Genomic DNA, 17505 nt, shown 5'->3' on the forward strand with positions numbered 1-17505 from the left:
TTGCAACACTGACACCCACACACTGTTCCTGCCACGCAGACAGAAAAAGCAATCAAGGTATGACGGTTAGGATATGACATTCCAGGGAGTAAGCGCTGATTTTCTACACAATTGGCATGCTGTGACATGGGGTGATAGTGGCAAATCCTAACAAGTCACTCTGTCAAACCACAACTGCACAATTTACATCTGTGGTTTACAACCTTCACAGCCTTTATATCTTGGGGTAGTTAGTTGGGTTTGGGAGTAAAGTGGTCTCTGTCACTTAGTATGGATATCATACTAAAGAGAAACAGAGCACAGGGTTGCATAGTTTAAGAAGAAGGAAGAATAGAGGAACAAATGTTAAGCCTGTTAAAAGTCCAGGAATCCATAGAAATCTCCAAGCATGGAAAAAAACATAAATATAATTGACTTGTAGATACAAGTAAATGCCTAACATATGTCATTATCTGAAAGAATTGTGAGACTACTTGAGTATCATAGGTGTAGTTTGTGAAGAGTTTTTATAACAATCATTTCACAGCCTCACAGTCACATTCACTGTTTTCATAGTAAAAATGTCCTTGAGATGTGTTGTTTTGTACAAGAGAGTGTGTTTGTACAACTTCAGGGCTAGACCTCTAAATATCACACACCGAAAATATGTTTAACTTGACTTCCACTGAGAAAGATGAAGAGGTCCATACACTGACAAGATTTGGACAACTGTGCAGTGGATTTTAAACTAAGCATTTAAGATGTGACTGTAGGGCAGCCTTTCAGAGTTTAGCAAACATAATGTATTAACAAACGCCAATGCTGCCAGTGGAAACAATGAACTAGTGTTTTTTGATGATGTACAGAGCTGCTGTCTCTGGTCTGATTCCGACAAATGCTGTGAAAATGAATAATGAACCAAAGCATACTGTGGAAGCAAACCACACCCAGACTTGCTCAAGGCAAAGAAAAGGAATGGGATAGATGATCAGGTGACCATCTATAGCTAAACTAGTCACCTGATCGCAACCCAAAAAAACATACTTTTCAGATATTGAAGAGAAAACTGAAGGTAGATACCCACAAACATAAATTATTAATGCAATGCTTTTTAAAAAAAACAACAACTTTGATCTGAAGCTGAAAGACTGCACTTCGATCACATCTTGATTGTCTGAATTAAAATCCACTGCTGTGTTGTACAGAGGCATAATTACACAAAGTTTGCCATGCTTATGGACCTAACTGTACCTTCTAGCAGTACAGAAGGGTTTATTAAATAAAATAAAATCAGTCTTATATCATAAATGACTCGAAAGGTTCCATGTAAAATCCAACTGATGAGATTTCCCCGGTCTTGGGTTGCAAACCCTTTCTGTCTTTGACTATTGATTGAAAACGTTCTGCCAGTGAAGCCCTAAGACTTTAACATCGATGATTGCCGCAGGTGGAAATGGTTAATGGATAAATATCCTTAGCTTACTTCACCTGCTTTCATGTTTGTAGATCAGTGTCTGTGAATCAATATCTGTCCTTTATAAATCTTCCCTGCATACAGTTGGCCCATCCTGACCAGGCAAATCAAATCTCTGGCCATCATACCATTACAAAAGAGTGGTCTGATGTCTGGGTGAAAGCACCGAGCCCTCAGCCAAGACATTTCTTTTTTATTGAAAAGAGAAAAAAAACATATAAGAGGGCAAGAAGACACAAGAGGAGAGAAAAGGTTCCATTTTTAAGAAATTGGATGCAAGCATCAGAACAAACATGGGGTATTTTGTGTTCAGAAGACTACAATTCAGAGCAGGTCTATCTGTGCATAGTATATATGGTGTTAAGGATGGATGAAATGAATACAGTGTTCTTGTGACTGAAAGTAGCCAGTCATAACCTAATCTAAAATGCCCCCGGGACAAGAGTCCAAGTTGGCTTCTCTAAGGGCAAACCAATCGGTGTGCAGAGCGTTCAGGCGCAAACACAAATAAAAAATACATCAAATACAATAACCATGAAAAGCATCTATGTAACTATTTTCTTTTCTTTCTTTCTTTCTATTTTCTTTCTAAATAGGATCAGACAATTACAATACATAACCATACTAAAATGTATCCTATTACAGCTATAAAAAGCTTTGACTGTTTTGTGAGGTCATTATATAATTTAAATTGCAGTCACAGTTTTCTATTTAGTTGTAATGCTCTTCTTTTTTTAATATCACAGTCAAGGAAATGATCACAAAAAGCACAACATTAGACCCTTACAGAACTACAACACTGACTGGTTTATCTGTATAGGGGCACTCTTAGCCTCCACTGACATATTGCACTATGAGCTCTGTCTGAAGCTGCATTAGACAGCTGCGATGAAAGCTGTAAATTACCTGGCAGATATTGGCTAAGGTCTGACGATTTTTACTGTCACTTTTTTCTTTTTTAATCAAGTGATTACATAAGAACAATAAATTTACAGTTAAAGAGAAGACACCTTACTTGTTGATGTTACATGGTCCTTAGCTGCAGATGAAAAATGTTAGGAAACTGGAACTTTTTAGGCACATACAGCAATAACATTGCCGTAAAGCAAAAGGAAATATAAATACGTCTCATATACAACTTACATCTTTGCAGTTTTGTGTTAATGCAAAACACTAAAACTTGCTTTGCTGGAAGAGCTTGTCTACTTCATGGCTTTGCTAGAGATATTTATCACAACTCAACTTTTCCACAATCCGATTTAAGTGATCACGGACCTTTCGTTCCACATTAACAAACCACACGAGATAAACTAACACTGGCATTTCATATTATTTAGTTATCTGATGTCCCATCCCTTTAGAACAGCCCAAATTAACTGGTCCGAATTTATATTAAAGGCTATCTGTGCTTCCGATGATAACTGACGGAAGAAGAGGCACATTTAACAAGGTTTGCCAGTCCCTTCATGTGCCCGGCGCACTCACATATCCTTGAGAATCAGTCATACAAGAGCACAGAGGCGTGGAAGACAAGAAGGACTTTGTGAATGACAAGAAGGATTGCAACTGTGTAAATGCATTCAATAAGAACAGTCCTAACACTTTAAAAGCAAAAAGGAAACAATCACCTAAAGCCTCAGCTTGTAGAACACTTCTAAAAGCTGAGCTTCACATTTCAGTCAATGATGCCGGAGAAAAATTATGCCGGCTCCAAAAAAATAAATGAATAACACTTAAACAATGTCCCTCAACAGAGAAACTCGCATGTGACAACCAGAATTTTCAGTCATCACTTTTTGTGATGACAGAAACCAGAAAATCAGATAAACAGTGCGAACTCCAACCAGTTTGTTTTCTTTTCTTTTTTTCTTTTTTTTTACCTATGCTTCCAGACCTCCTCTTGCGCTCTTGGCACCCCCACACTGCCCGCTGTTCATCCGGCCCATCACAGCAGGTAGGTCCACAGCAGACAGACTATGTATTACAGTGTCCAGAGGCAGATTTATAAAGTAAGAACGAAAAAACAACCTGTGAGTTCTCAAATTAGCTCTAGTCCAGTTAAGCAGCACTGGGTCTTTTTGTTTGTTTCACTCTTGATGTCTGTAAATCACTTTTTAAAGTAAATGTCGCTCTCTTTGCAGTGCGGTCCGCTGTGCGCCGTACTCAACGCTGCGCTCTTAATGGCGCTCCGCGCTCCTGTATTTCACAGAAAGCGATGTAGAACAAGGACTCCAACTTCCGGTGTCAAGTTTCAAAATACAACTCCACATGATGAACGGCAGGAACAATGTATGTGTGTTTCTATACCTGAGTCAGTCTGTATAAGCACAAGCACTATCAGAATTGTAATAATTTCGGTGGTGACATTTATTTACCCATATAAATAAAAATGATTAGACTTTAACAAATGAATGTGGCAATAGAAGGTGATTTAACATTAGGTGCACGAATAAAATGAGCAGGAAAAAAGATGCTGGAGAAAAAAAGGCCTGCGGGGAAACTATAATGAATCAAAGTTATTAAGTAACAGGTCAAAATGCTACACTAATATATCACAACTCCAAAAAGTTAAATATGCTCCTTCCTTATGTGAGAGGTTTACTTGAGTTATCATGTAGGACTGTGTATGTTGTGTCTAAGCAGACTTCACAAAATCAGGGCACATCTATTGTATATTAAGTTTGATTTCAGCTTTAATTTATAGATAGATAGATAGATAGATAGATAGATAGATAGATAGATAGATAGATAGATATGATATGATAAAATGAATAAAAATGCAAAATATATTATATATATTATAAAATATTATAAAATATTGTTCAAGTAAAGTTAGAAAAAACAATTAGGAAAAAAATAACAGGTATAACAAATAAAATGACTGGACAAAACCAGGAAATAACTGTCCATCAATCCATTTCTTACCAGTTATTCAGTTCATGGTCGGTGGGAACGTAGCCTATCCCAGCTACTATAGGCCAGTCTGTGCAGGGCTAACACAGAGAGACACAAAATATTCACAACTATGGATAATTCAGAATCACCAGTTGCTGGAGAACCCAGAGAAAGTCACGCAGATAAATGGAGAACATGCAAAATGCGTACAGAAAGCCTTCACCGAACAGTGGATTTGAACCCACTGCTTGTTATGAGGCAGCATTGCTAACTACACCGTGCCATCGTGCTGTTCTCCAAAAAAAAAAGAAAAAGAAAAAAAGGTCAGAAATATAAAACCCAGTGACACCCAGGGTCTAGGTAAAGCCGACGATATAACGTGTCATACATTTATTTCAAAGGTGTTTAATTTTCCTCATTTTTCTTTTTCCAAATGTCGCAACATGTTGTGATACCTGTAAAACTGGTATTCGCTTCGATTGCAGATACTTTCTTAGTACAACTGTATGATGGATATTTTATTTAGGCTATAAATTTTACACCTTTCCCTCGTAAATCCATATACAAAAGTTAATTTGGCATGATTTGATTTATTATGAAACGAAATTCGCTTAACTTCCGGGAGGCTTATTCCTAAACATGGTTAGCTTTATGTAGGTCCGTTCCCACCGGTACTTTTAACTGAATGTGATTGAATGTTTTTCCTTTCTAACTCAAGTGTTGGCCCTGAAGAGGCGATCACAGCAGAGTTTTCCATCTGGAATATATATAATAAAAATAAAATACTAAATAAGTAATCACTTGATGGTTACCAGTGACACACAGTGATTGGAGTGGGGAGTGGGTGGGAAGAAGTGAAAATAGACATCATTAAATAAATGCAATACATAAATAAATAAATAAAATAAAATAAAACTATCCAGCAGACTCAAGAGGTAACACGAATAAATGACTCCAAAGTCAGCACATCTTAAGAGATTCGTTGTGTGCACTTTTTAATGTTTGGTAACATTGAAGCTCCAGTGGTTTGCTGGCAGTAAGGAATCCATCACGATTCCGCCCCCAGTATCCTAAAAGGGAAACAAAAAACAGAAAACGTCAGTAAGAGGCGGCATTTAGCTGATAAATAAATAAATAAATAATTAAGTAAGTAAATCTTGTCCACTCTTAGCCATGGATGCAATTAAAAACATGATTACATGCAACATTGCAATAAAAAATACACTGCAAAATGAGGAAGTCATTTTCATAGTCATACTGGTCAGAAAATAACCGAGTTTTATTGTTTTAAAGTGTGTTTGTGTGAGGTATACTACCTCCCTCTAATCCTAGATGTTTGTAGGCAACTCAACTCAGAAATACCTGCACAGAAATACTTTGAATGGGACAAAGCATAATTTACCCATCAACACGGATCAAAGAGAACAAAAAAGAAAAGAAAAAGAAAATAGCAAGTATATGGTATATAGAATACCACAGGAAGCCCTTTCCAATGGGTGCCAGCAGGAATAGGATATTAAGAAATTAGGGGTGTGAATTCAAAAGATTTCTGATAGCTCATCTGATTTCTCTATTAAGAACAATGCATTCATAAGAGCAGCTGAGAAACTGCTCAGACTTTTCTACTCCCAGGAGTTGATCACAGCTTGAGGAAGTAAAAAAGAGTGGAAAAAAGTCAAATATCAAAAGCAACCAAAATGACATTTGATTTGTGTTTTGTTGCATGATATATGAAAGAGTAAATGAACTTAGACAACAACCTAAACATCTGCACTACATTAGAATTCTGACAGAAGTTTATATGTAAGAAATATTAAATGTCAGTTTGCATTTTGAATTAAGCATTTACTTTTACGTGGCATTTACCAATCAAAGGACAGCGCTGTCCTGCTTGGTTCTGTGGCAAACAATGGCACGTGTGATATGAGCAAGGTTTTCGTTTCTCTTTTTGACCTTTGTTTCTTTACACAGAAGACGTTACATGGGGTTTTTTTTTTTGTGTACAATAAAACAAGACTTCAAAGACTTTGTTCATGATATTGAGCTCATCATTGATAACTATAGCAAACAAAAGTAATCTATTTAGGTATTCCAGAGCCTAATATAATAATGAACATGTTTTCTTATTATTTTATTACAGACAGTATGTCTGCAGCTATTCCTTTGACTTCCCTGCCTTCCTGAATGTCCATGAGGCAGTTTTGGTTTGGCAGTGTAGAGAATAGGTAATGACACAATATCAGTTTTCATATTTTATATCATACAGAAGTTTTTTAAATAAGCTGTTTCAAAAAACAATTTCACCATGTGGTAATACAGAAACAAGTTAGATAACATGCTTGTAGGCGACTGAGACCGCTGAAGCATGAAAGTGGGGGTCATGTAGAAAACCCACATGCTGATAAAGCAACAAGATTCATGAGGGAAATGATACTGGAAACCATGTTTATTATCCCGTCTCTTCAATTTCAGCTCTGTAAACTGGCTATACGCCTGCAGTAACACAGGGTCCTCAACCATCAGGAAAATGAAAATATGGTTAAATGGAAGTTCAGTTCATTTTAAAAGAAAATTTGCCTCTTCTGTGTCAAAAAGGACATACAGTTTCAACTGCTGACATTTTTGTCACAGACGATGCTCATAAAAATGACAAATTAGCATTAAATTTTACTCATTTCTCTTGAACATTTGCAGCCTTTATTTTTTTTTACAGACAGTGATAAACAGAAAGTAAAGAGAGGAGGTGAGTGCTGTACGTTGGCATCGGTGATGCTGGTCAGGAGAGAGCCGCCATGTGAATTTTAAACTGATAACACGATGATTCAGGGGGAAAATGAATGGGCCATGAGGCACGGATAGACTGGAGTAATGAATGAAGCAATATGGTACAGAGAATGAAGCAGTAAGAAGTAAAATGTGCCAAAACTTAGCTGACCAGCGAGGGGTCTGCTGTAGAAGGCTTGAGCGCTACCAATCAATTTTCAAGAGAAACAGACAAACAGCAGCGAAAACATTGCTTGGCAGAGTAATAAGTACGTCAGAAGGAAGACATATCGAACCGAAATGTTGTTGTGCATACAAAAGCATTTACAGTGCACTGAAGCGCATTTATTCTTCCAAATGAGTGGTTTAAACACAGAGATTTTAAAAATGTCTGACTATCTGCCAGTTTAATTTACTCCCTGAATTTTCTTTTCCACATTATGCCATTAAAATCGTTTGTTTTCTGATGATTGTCACTTTAATTCCTCGTGGTAATTAATTAACCATGATAAGAGTTGAGGAATGAAATCCAGCCCAGTCACATCACGATTCATCATTCTGGAATGGATTTGAGCGATGAGGCTTATTTTTTAAATCACATGGCAGGACCTTGAGCTGAGAAGCCTGCCGTCAGCTGCCACAGCCTTTGCATGAAAGTCACAAAAAAGCTTCATAAATCTGTCAGATATGTCTGAATATTTTTTTTTTCTGAGTTAGCCTCTTATTTCATGTTAGACATTATTGTCTTTCTCCTCTTCCTCAGTCTGCCTCCTCTTTCCTCGTATTGTAGGTGGTGCAAATCAGTAAGTGTTGCCTCTGACCTTGAGCTGCTAAAGCTTCATCTTAAAGCACGATTCTCAAACGTATGCTGGGCAAGGACGAATACTAGCAACAGTGTTTTACGTTTTATTTTTTGCAATACGAATGATAAAAAAAACTGTTATTCAAGCTGTGAAATTGAATTGAATGTTTAGGTTCACAGAGTTGGAAGCTGAATGATTAACGTTTCCAGTCAGCTGAGAGCAGTTTAATCAATGAACAAAGAATCATTTATTTATGACATCGGTCCCTCTCTGCCCCCCCCCCCCCCCCCCCTTCCAGACATGCTCTGTTTTGAATCAAAATTTGTCTCATACATTTTTTCCACAAAAAAAGGTGTTATGTATTTAGTAAAATCAGTTTATAGTTTTGTGGTACTACTTTCTGTGTAAAGTAGAGAACACCAAGTGTGGTGCATGTGCGCATTGATATGCCTGTGCGTTCCCACAACATGGTTATTAAAGTAAGTTACTAACAACCAAAACGGTGTTGTTACTTTACCAGTTAAGTTATAAGAGAGAACATAACAAAAGGATAACTCCCCCCCCCCCCCCCCCCCCCCCCCCCCCCCTTCCTTATTCAGTTACTAGACAAATATTGTGACTTTCAAAAGTTTAACCAATTCGTGGAAACCACTATTTGAGGTCACTTAGATGATCCATTCTCCATGTATGTGGTGCGGAAAAGTCAAATTTCCACTTGACTATTAGTAACTAATTGGCTTCCAAACCAGTGTTAGGACCACAAGGCGCTGAAAAACTCTGAAAGCGCTTGGATTAAGGATGACAGAAAATTTAATTGCAATTTAATTGCAATACTTAAAAAGTGTGAAAATATATATTTTATTGGAGAGACCTTAAAAGTTTGGGCCTTTGCAGAAAATGAAGACCACTTTACTCCAAACTCACTTGTAACTATTATCCTGCTCACATCAGGCTATACTGCATCAGTATATGACCTGTGGGCTGTTATGGAATAGTGATGGAGCATGAGACTGCTGTTTGACTCGGCATTGGTTTTCAAATAAAAGCTACAAAGCGGTGTGATGGACCGAGCAGTGAAGGAAACTTAGGCACAGGTTAAAGTCCAAAAAATGATTTTTTATTTAACCCAAAAAACATAATTGGTTAACTCATGCAAAAAGAATCAAAATCTTGGGCCCATAAAAGAGGTCAAACTAACAAAACTCTACTCAAAGTTAACAACACAACTGATAACTCAGACAAACTGACCCAACTGAACGAGACAAAGGGGAAACTTAAATAGTGGCTGATCAGCCCACAAAAACAGGAAAAGGGGTAAAACACACAAAACCTAACTAAACCAAACATAATGAACTCCAATTCCCCACCCAGCTGCCTTAGGTAAGAGGCAGGGTACACCCTGAAGAGGTCTCCAGGCTGTCACAGGGCTCAACACAGAGAAACTGACAATCATTCATACTTAATTTCACACCTATGGTCAATTTAAAATCACAGATTAACCACACTAACTGCTTGTCTTTGGACTGTGGGAGGAAGCCAGAGCACCCTGAGAGAACCCACACAAACACTAACTCCACACAGAAAAGCCAAGGAAGATGGTGGAGTTGAACCCAGGTTCGTCTTACTGTAAGGGAGTTACACTACCTACCAGACCATCATGCTGCCCCTTAAGTCTATGTGTTTGTAGCAATGAAAACATTTTCTTCTGAAAAGATAAAGAAGATATAAATTAATAATGTCTGTGATATATTACAGCTTATCTAATAGCATCCTACTAAAACACATCCTCAGTATGGGATTGCTGTTATGGATTATGGATTATGGGTTTGTGCTTTTTATGAGCACCTAATGTCAAATTTAAAAAAGAAAAGAAAAGAAAGACTTTGGGTCTTCATGACTTTAATGTCATACAGTACTACATCAATTAACATAAACTGGGACAGCCAGAGGTGTCGAGTCAGCTGGTTTTTGCTGTATTTTGAGGTGTTGATAAAACTTTCCTTCAGTCGTAGGCAGTGAGGATCTTGTGACTGGCACAGTTATTTTCTTGTGTTTGGCACATGACTTTAAGTTGTATTCTGCCCTTCTACGCTTTGCCCCATTTGTAATGTCTGTAGCTACTGCAGTTGATGCAGTGACTCTCTAGCATCTTTGTGTTAACACTTTATCATGCTCTATTTTCACCTCTGCAAGTAATCAATACTTACTTGCAGATGAAAAGATGTATGTGGTAAAACCTGCATTAAATCATTTTAAGGCACTTTGAGGTTATAGCACATTTTCCTTTTGTATTTGGTGTGTAAGTGTAAGTGGTTTATCAAAGAAATTATACTGATGAAATATATCAAAGTGTTAAAGCCAATATAAGCATATAAAATGCTCCATATATCTTTTGCATTTTCATTTTAAGTGATTCTATTCAATTTTGTTTCAAACTTCCAAGGCATCAATGAACCATATTTCCCACCAAGATGGCTGCTTGATTTCATGTTTTTAAAGTCCTGCAACTAATTTTTTTTTGGGCTTCAACCCTCCTGCAAGTTGAGCCCAACTTCCAGCTCTCCTGGAAGTTTCTTGAAATACATTAAAAACTAATTGAGTTGCTAAAGGTATTATTATTACTATGGAGTTCCAATTAAATTTGCTTGTGATGAATATAACCCAAACAAACTCATCATATGCATATATGGAAATTGTCTGTGCTCTCTTTTCTTGCCTGTGCATATTTTTCTGCATGAATGAGGAATCCGGTTTATTGAATTAATGCCCTAGAATGTTATGATATTCCGCAAGCCCACATTTCCTTTACCACAGCTCACTTTACAGCCACACTGACTACATGAAAGTAAAATCCTGAACTCTGAGTAGGAAATGTAGAGATAAAGGAAATGTGCTGTGGAAGAAGCAAAGCACAGATCCAAAATCAAAAAGTTAACGATTGACTTTTGACAGATACAAATTGTTTCAGCTACCTTTAATTCTAATAGCATAGTCAGAAATATGCATCGATGAATCCTCAGTATTCTTTTAAACAACCAGCAGACATGCACATATATAGCACACCCACAAGAGATGGATTCCCTTTTTGTCTTTTCTCACAATCCCTCTAATCCTTCCTGAGGCTCTCACTCACCCCCACCACCACCAATATGATTCACCACCAGTTCCTCCTTATGCACACACACAGTCAGAGTTAAATGTGTCACGTAAGAGAAGACGAATAGTAACACCAAACTCAGACAATTTGTCTTGAAACCCTTGACGCTGTTTTTGATCTGTGGCAGGAATGCAGAGTGAGTCTGGGTCAACATTACAGAGGAGGTGTGGTGGAGAGCGACTCTGTGCAGCATGATCATGTTTTTTCAATTCAGGCAGAACCATGAAAGATGTCATTTTCCAAATGAACCCGTGGAGCTGGATAGCTAGGTAAAAAAAATCATCTGGATCCAAACAAATGAATAGCTGCATAGATATACCTGATGATTATACACTAAGTTGTGTTACTGAATGTTATTTCTCTTTTAGCTCAGTTGATGTCTAATAAGACCTGGGGAAGTATCTGTTCAGTGCTTAAATTCTGTTTAGCAGTGCAGATATTGCATACTGGGTTTTTTGAGCTTTTCATTTAAAAGCAGGTGTCTGCTACAACTGCTGAAAACCAAGTTATAGGACAGAGAGAGAAAATAAACCTAGTAAACTGCTAAAAGCCAGGAGAAGGTCACATTCATCATTCAAAAAAACTGTCAACCTGCATGATCAACTATGTACATTTAACATCATGTGATACATAACATACTAAATGAACCTTAAAGAATGAGTGTTTGGCCATCTGCCTTCACCAAGGTCAGTAGCATCATTTTCAATCACAGAGAGGTTTTAAGTACGTGTCATCCAAGATTTGTGTTCTTCACAGGAATATTCTGTATTTCTAATGATTTAATATTATTTCTTTTTACTATATGATGAAGTACTTTACACGTCCTAAGGCATTAAAATAGAGCTGAAGTAATGTAAGACCTTTTACTTACTGATGTTACAGTTAATACATGCTATCTCCTTGACTGGAGAGCATGAGTTTTAGCATGCAGTTTAAAGTGTAGGAAGCTCTTGGGGTAGTGCTGTTTCCTTCTCTAAAAATATTACTAACGCAATAGCGTGTGCTATCTATTTTAATTGGTGTGTGATCTTAGCTGCTGCTGAGCTGCAAGGACCTCATTGTATCCAACGGCCAGTGGCAGAAGTCTTGAGATGAATGTTGTTAGAGCCTGACGGCTCGTATGTGCAAAGCACCTCATTCCATCTTGCTAATGTAAAAGGAAATATGACCAAAGAACTGAAACATCTGTCATCCAATCTATTGATCAGGTCCTACAGAGTGTTTGTGGTGAAGATGTTATGGCCTTGCAACTTAAATAATGTGAACTGAGTGGATATATTTTCAAATGGCAAACGGCCATTAAAAATGGTAGACATTTGGAGCTGTGCTAAACCACTGAACTTCAGAAATAAAGCAATAAAGTTATGCTTTGCGTAATTCATTATAATTTCAAACCTGAAATGGAAGAATAAATAAAACAGAGTAAGAAAAAAATTAACAAGAAAAATAAAATGAACACAATTCTTACTGTAAGCAGAACAGCACTGTGCTTTGAAGACAACTTTAATCTGCTTTTCACCATTGGTTTTTGGCTTGCCTTTCTCTTTAGTAACAAAATCTAAAAAGCCTTTTGTGGATGTGCTCACAAAAAGACAAATCCACTGTATCTACAGCTAAACAGACTGGACTTACTGAACGCTAATCCTGATGTTGGTATGTCTAATCAGAACATCTTAAAGCAACACATCACTGACTGTGACTGAGGGAAAAAAAAGGTTCATTATTATCTCAGAGTTATTATACAGTCGGCATCACTGGTTTATGGATTTCTTGTTCATACGAGTAGTCTTAAATGACTTAAATGAACTTTCTTGATTGCGATGGGAATTAAAGTTATTACATAACTATGGGGAGGGTCACAGTGTGTTAGTGAAAGGACTTGTGAGGATGAAAGTTATCAGGAGGGACATATCCCTTACTGCCATTTATTTAGCTGTGACCTGTAATTATTAATCTATAGTTACTGCCTCTTGTTTCTGCTTATTTATTTAATTATTTGTTTTGTTATCTTTCAATAAAGCAAAAACTTGGGCATTAAAGACCTATTGGGTATCTGTACCTGATGCTGAATGTAAGCATTCATGTTTCCTTGTGAATGACACTGAGGGAAAAAGAAAAAAAAATCATTAATGCAATGCAGATGAATGAAAGGTTACATGAAGGCCAAGGTGTTGAAAATAACAAAAACCAGAGAGAAAGCAGTAGAGTTGTGGAACAAAGTCCTGTGGATTGAACCAAAATTGTAAATCTCTATCAAAATGACAGAAAGAAGAAAGAGTAAGAAAAAAGGATCAACTCATGACCCGAAGCAACACCTCATCTGTCAAATATGGTGGTGCTTCTGTTACTGAGTGTGTATGGTTTGCTGGTGGAACCAGTACGCTGACAGTTATTGATGATTTCAGTGCCGGTGGAAGAAACACGAATGCAGTGGTGCAGGAGACTTCTGTGTGCTCAGACTGAACCAAATGCAACAAAACTCAGTGCATGATATCATCAGTAATGGCTGCAAATATAAGCCCAGTGTAACCAAAGAGGTTTTTTTAGGATGAAGACAAGCAATATCATCAAGTGATCTAGTCAGAAAACATGATTAAATTTATAACAATCAGTAGATAACCATCATTTTACAATCTACTTTTACTGAACCGCTAACCCTGTAGAGCCACAAAGGTTGAGGGATGAATATTTGTGGTGTGGACTGTGTTACCAGATGAGTTACCGAGTGCCAAGTAACATGGAAGAAAAACTTTAATTCTTAGATCGCTTTCATTGTCGCCAGAGTTTCACCGTGACCTTTGAGTTAATATCATTTCCTGCTGTTCCTCCATCTAGACTCAGCCCAGAACCCGCAATCACTTTTCACTGAGCTCTTGACCATGCTGAGATCAAACTGAACCGCAGCTGGCCTTTAAAGCAACATAGTGGTCAGCAAAGTGGGTAATTGTTGTCTCATCCATCCTCAGAGTTCTAAAACTATCATAACGGTCTATAAGCCAAATCACTGCTGAATGAAATCAGGTGATGCATGTGATAAACAGAGGCGAGTAAATAAAAGCAGCACTGGATTTTTATTCCTTTGACAGTTGCATTTAACTTTGTATTAGCTAAAGTTAAAATTTTGCTATGTGTGTTGCCCTCGTTTGTTAGTGAAGTCTCGTTAAGACTCAAGCTTTGCTTTTTAATCTCATGGAGAAAACCAGCGGGTGCTTCATAATGATATGGAGGAAACTTCTCAGTCACAAGGTAGGCCTGCTCAAAAACATCCCCTATTTTATCCTCTTTTGTTTACTCTAATGTTGGACACAACAAAATTAAAATGACTTCTACGGCGTATTCAATAAAATTTCAAATTATGAAATCATATCAGGAAAGTATTTACTGAGGTCATACAGCAAAAGATTCTATATAGATTGACCTCTATTTGAACCAGAGGAGTCAACCTCTCCAGGCCATTAGAAAGAATGCAAGTTTAAGGCAGTCCTGCATTGGCTTCATTTTTCAGTCCCAGAAGCTATGTCCATCTTTTTTCATACTGCCTATGGTTGAATGGAATGTATTTAATGTGTTTGTTGAAAACTGCTGTTCACTAAGTTTCTGCAGCTCTTAAATTAGTGACAATCCTCTGTAGCTTTGTCACCTCTTTCAAAGTCTTTTGCATATGAATAATTTTACTTACTGGTCCAAAGTGAATTGAAATCTTATGAAAACAAAATTCAAAACTGTTCTTCAAATTTTCATTTTTAAAAAAGTGATGCGTTTACTGTCACAGAATCTAAATCAGTCCTTTATCCTTAGCTTATTTTCTTTTATGGAAATGAAAGGGAATAGTTACTTTATTCAAGAGCTTTCAGAGCATTTATCTTGGATGATTTCTCACTCAGTCTTTTAATTTTAGTGGATTTTAATATTTGCTAATACTGTGGTTCACAGTATGTTTAGTAGATCTGTCCCATCTATCAGCAGAGCCACACAGCAGATCTTGTTTTATTGGCATTTCTGTTAACTTTGAAACTGTTGATATCTGTATCTCAGGCTATTGCATGTGAGTCTACGCTTCGTGCCACATTCCAGCCACAATCCCTTTCTTGTTTCATTATTCCAGCTGCTTTTACTCTTAAGTTTCTGTGCCTTCAAAAATCTAGCATAGATGCCTCTTACACAATCAGGCAGTATCTCATGACTCTCTTTAACATGTCTTGCTCCATTATAATCAACAACATAGCTCCACTTAAATTCCAGAAAACCAACCCTCCTAGCTGAATGAATCTATCTGTGCACTGTTGATTCTGACTCTTGTACTGTTGATGGATACGCTCGACACCAATTTCCAACTTAGCTTAAAGATAGAACCTTTATTGTCCAAATAGGAAACTGCTCATCATCCTCAGCTTCCAATAACTGTGGCGACCCTCAAGGATCCATTTTAGATGCTTTTTTAATTTTCATTTTATATGCTCCATCTATGTACTCCAGCTTCCTCTTCCTCCCACAGTGCAAAGACATGTAGTTACTGAGATTTGGGTTAATTGGTGGTTCTAAAATGCCCGTAGTTGTGAATGTGAGTGTAAATGTCAGCCTGTTTCTCTGTTAATTCAATTCAATTTTATTTATATAGCGCCAAATCACAACAAAAGTCGCCTCAAGGCGCTTCATAGATACAGAGAAAAACCCAACAATCATATGACCCCCTATGAGCAAGCACTTTGGCGACAGTGGGAAGGAAAAACTCCCTTTTAACAGGAAGAAACCTCCGGCAGAACCAGGCTCAGGGAGGGGCGGCCATCTGCTGCGACCGGTTGGGGTGAGAGAAGGAAGACAGGATAAAGACATGCTGTGGAAGAGAGACAGAGGTTAATAACAGATATGATTCAATGCAGAGAGGTCTGTTAATACATAGTGAGTGAGAAAGGTGACTGGAAAGGAAAAACTCAATGCATCATGGGAATCCCCCGGCAGCCTACATCTATTGCAGCATAACTAAGGGAGGATTCAGGGTCACCTGGTCCAGCCCTAACTATATGCTTTAGCAAAAAGGAAAGTTTTAAGCCTAATCTTAAAAGTAGAGATAGTGTCTGTCTCCCGAATCCAAACTGGAAGCTGGTTCCACAGAAGAGGGGCCTGAAAACTGAAGGCTCTCCCTCCCATTCTACTTTTAAATACTCTAGGAACAACAAGTAGGCCTGCAGAGCGAGAGCGAAGCGCTCTAATAGGGTGATATGGTACTACAAGGTCATTAAGATAAGATGGGGCCTGATTATTTAAGACCTTGTATGTGAGGAGCAGGATTTTGAATTCAATTCTGGATTTAACAGGAAGCCAATGAAGGGAAGCCAAAACAGGAGAAATAGGCTCTCTCTTTCTAGTCCCTGTCAGGACTCTTGCTGCAGCATTTTGGATTAGTTGAAGGCTTTTCAGCGAGTTTTTTGGACATCCTGATAATAATGAATTACAGTAGTCCAGCCTGGAAGTAATAAATGCATGAACTAGTTTTTCAGCGTCACTCTGAGACAGGATATTTCTAATTTTAGAGATGTTGCGCAAATGGAAGAAAGCAGTCTTACATATTTGTTTAATATGTGCGTTGAAGGACATGTCCTGGTCAAAAATGACTCCAAGGTTCCTCACCGCGTTACTGGAGGCCAAGGTAATGCCATCCAGAGTAAGAATCTGGTTAGATACCATATTTCTAAGATTTTCAGGGCCGAGTACAATAACCTCAGTTTTATCTGAATTAAGAAGCAGAAAGTTAGCGGCCATCCAGGTCTTTATGTCTTTAAGACATTCCTGCAGTTTAACTAATTGGTGTGTGTCATCTGGCTTCATGGACAGAGCTGGGTGTCATCAGCATAGCAGTGAAAATGTATGCTATGTCTTCTAATGATACTGCCTAAGGGAAGCATGTATAATGTAAACAGAATTGGTCCTAGCACTGAACCCTGTGGAACTCCATAATTAACCTCAGTGTGTGAAGAGGACTCTCCATTTACATGCACAAACTGGAGTCTATTAGATAGATATGATACAAACCACTGCAGCGCAGTACCTGTAATACCTGCAGCATGTTCTAATTGCTCTAATAGGATATTATGGTCGACAGTATCGAATGCTGCACTAAGGTCTAGCAGGACAAGCACAGAGATGAGTCCACTGTCAGAGGCCATAAGAAGATCATTTGTAACCTTCACTAAAGCTGTTTCTGTGCTGTGCTGAGCTCTGAAACCTGACTGAAACTCTTCAAATAAACCATTCCTCTGCAGATGATCTGTTAGCTGTTTGACAACTACTCTTTCAAGGATTTTTGATATGAAAGGAAGGTTGGAGATTGGCCTATAATTAGCTAAGACTGCTGGGTCTAGAGATGGCTTTTTGAGTAAAGGTTTAACTACAGCCAGCTTGTTAGTCCCGTGTCAGGTTGACGACCTGTTCACGGT

General features: G+C 37.9%; 1 protein-coding gene across 1 annotated transcript in view; it reads right to left on the reverse strand.

Moving 5' to 3' along the window:
* gcgrb (glucagon receptor b) overlaps nt 1-3553 on the reverse strand; it is a 55495-nt gene extending 51942 nt beyond the window's left edge. Inside the window, exon 1 of the mRNA XM_085356216.1 lies at nt 3334-3553. The gene's annotated coding sequence lies outside the window, so the exon portion shown is untranslated. The remainder of the gene's footprint in view (nt 1-3333) is intronic.
* Nucleotides 3554-17505: the final 13952 nt, after the last annotated feature.

Source organism: Diplotaxodon limnothrissa, linkage group LG6 (genome assembly GCF_057381915.1).
Source record: "Diplotaxodon limnothrissa isolate DT_005_m linkage group LG6, D_limnothrissa_male_GT1.1, whole genome shotgun sequence".
NCBI classification, from domain to species: Eukaryota; Metazoa; Chordata; class Actinopteri; order Cichliformes; family Cichlidae; genus Diplotaxodon; species Diplotaxodon limnothrissa.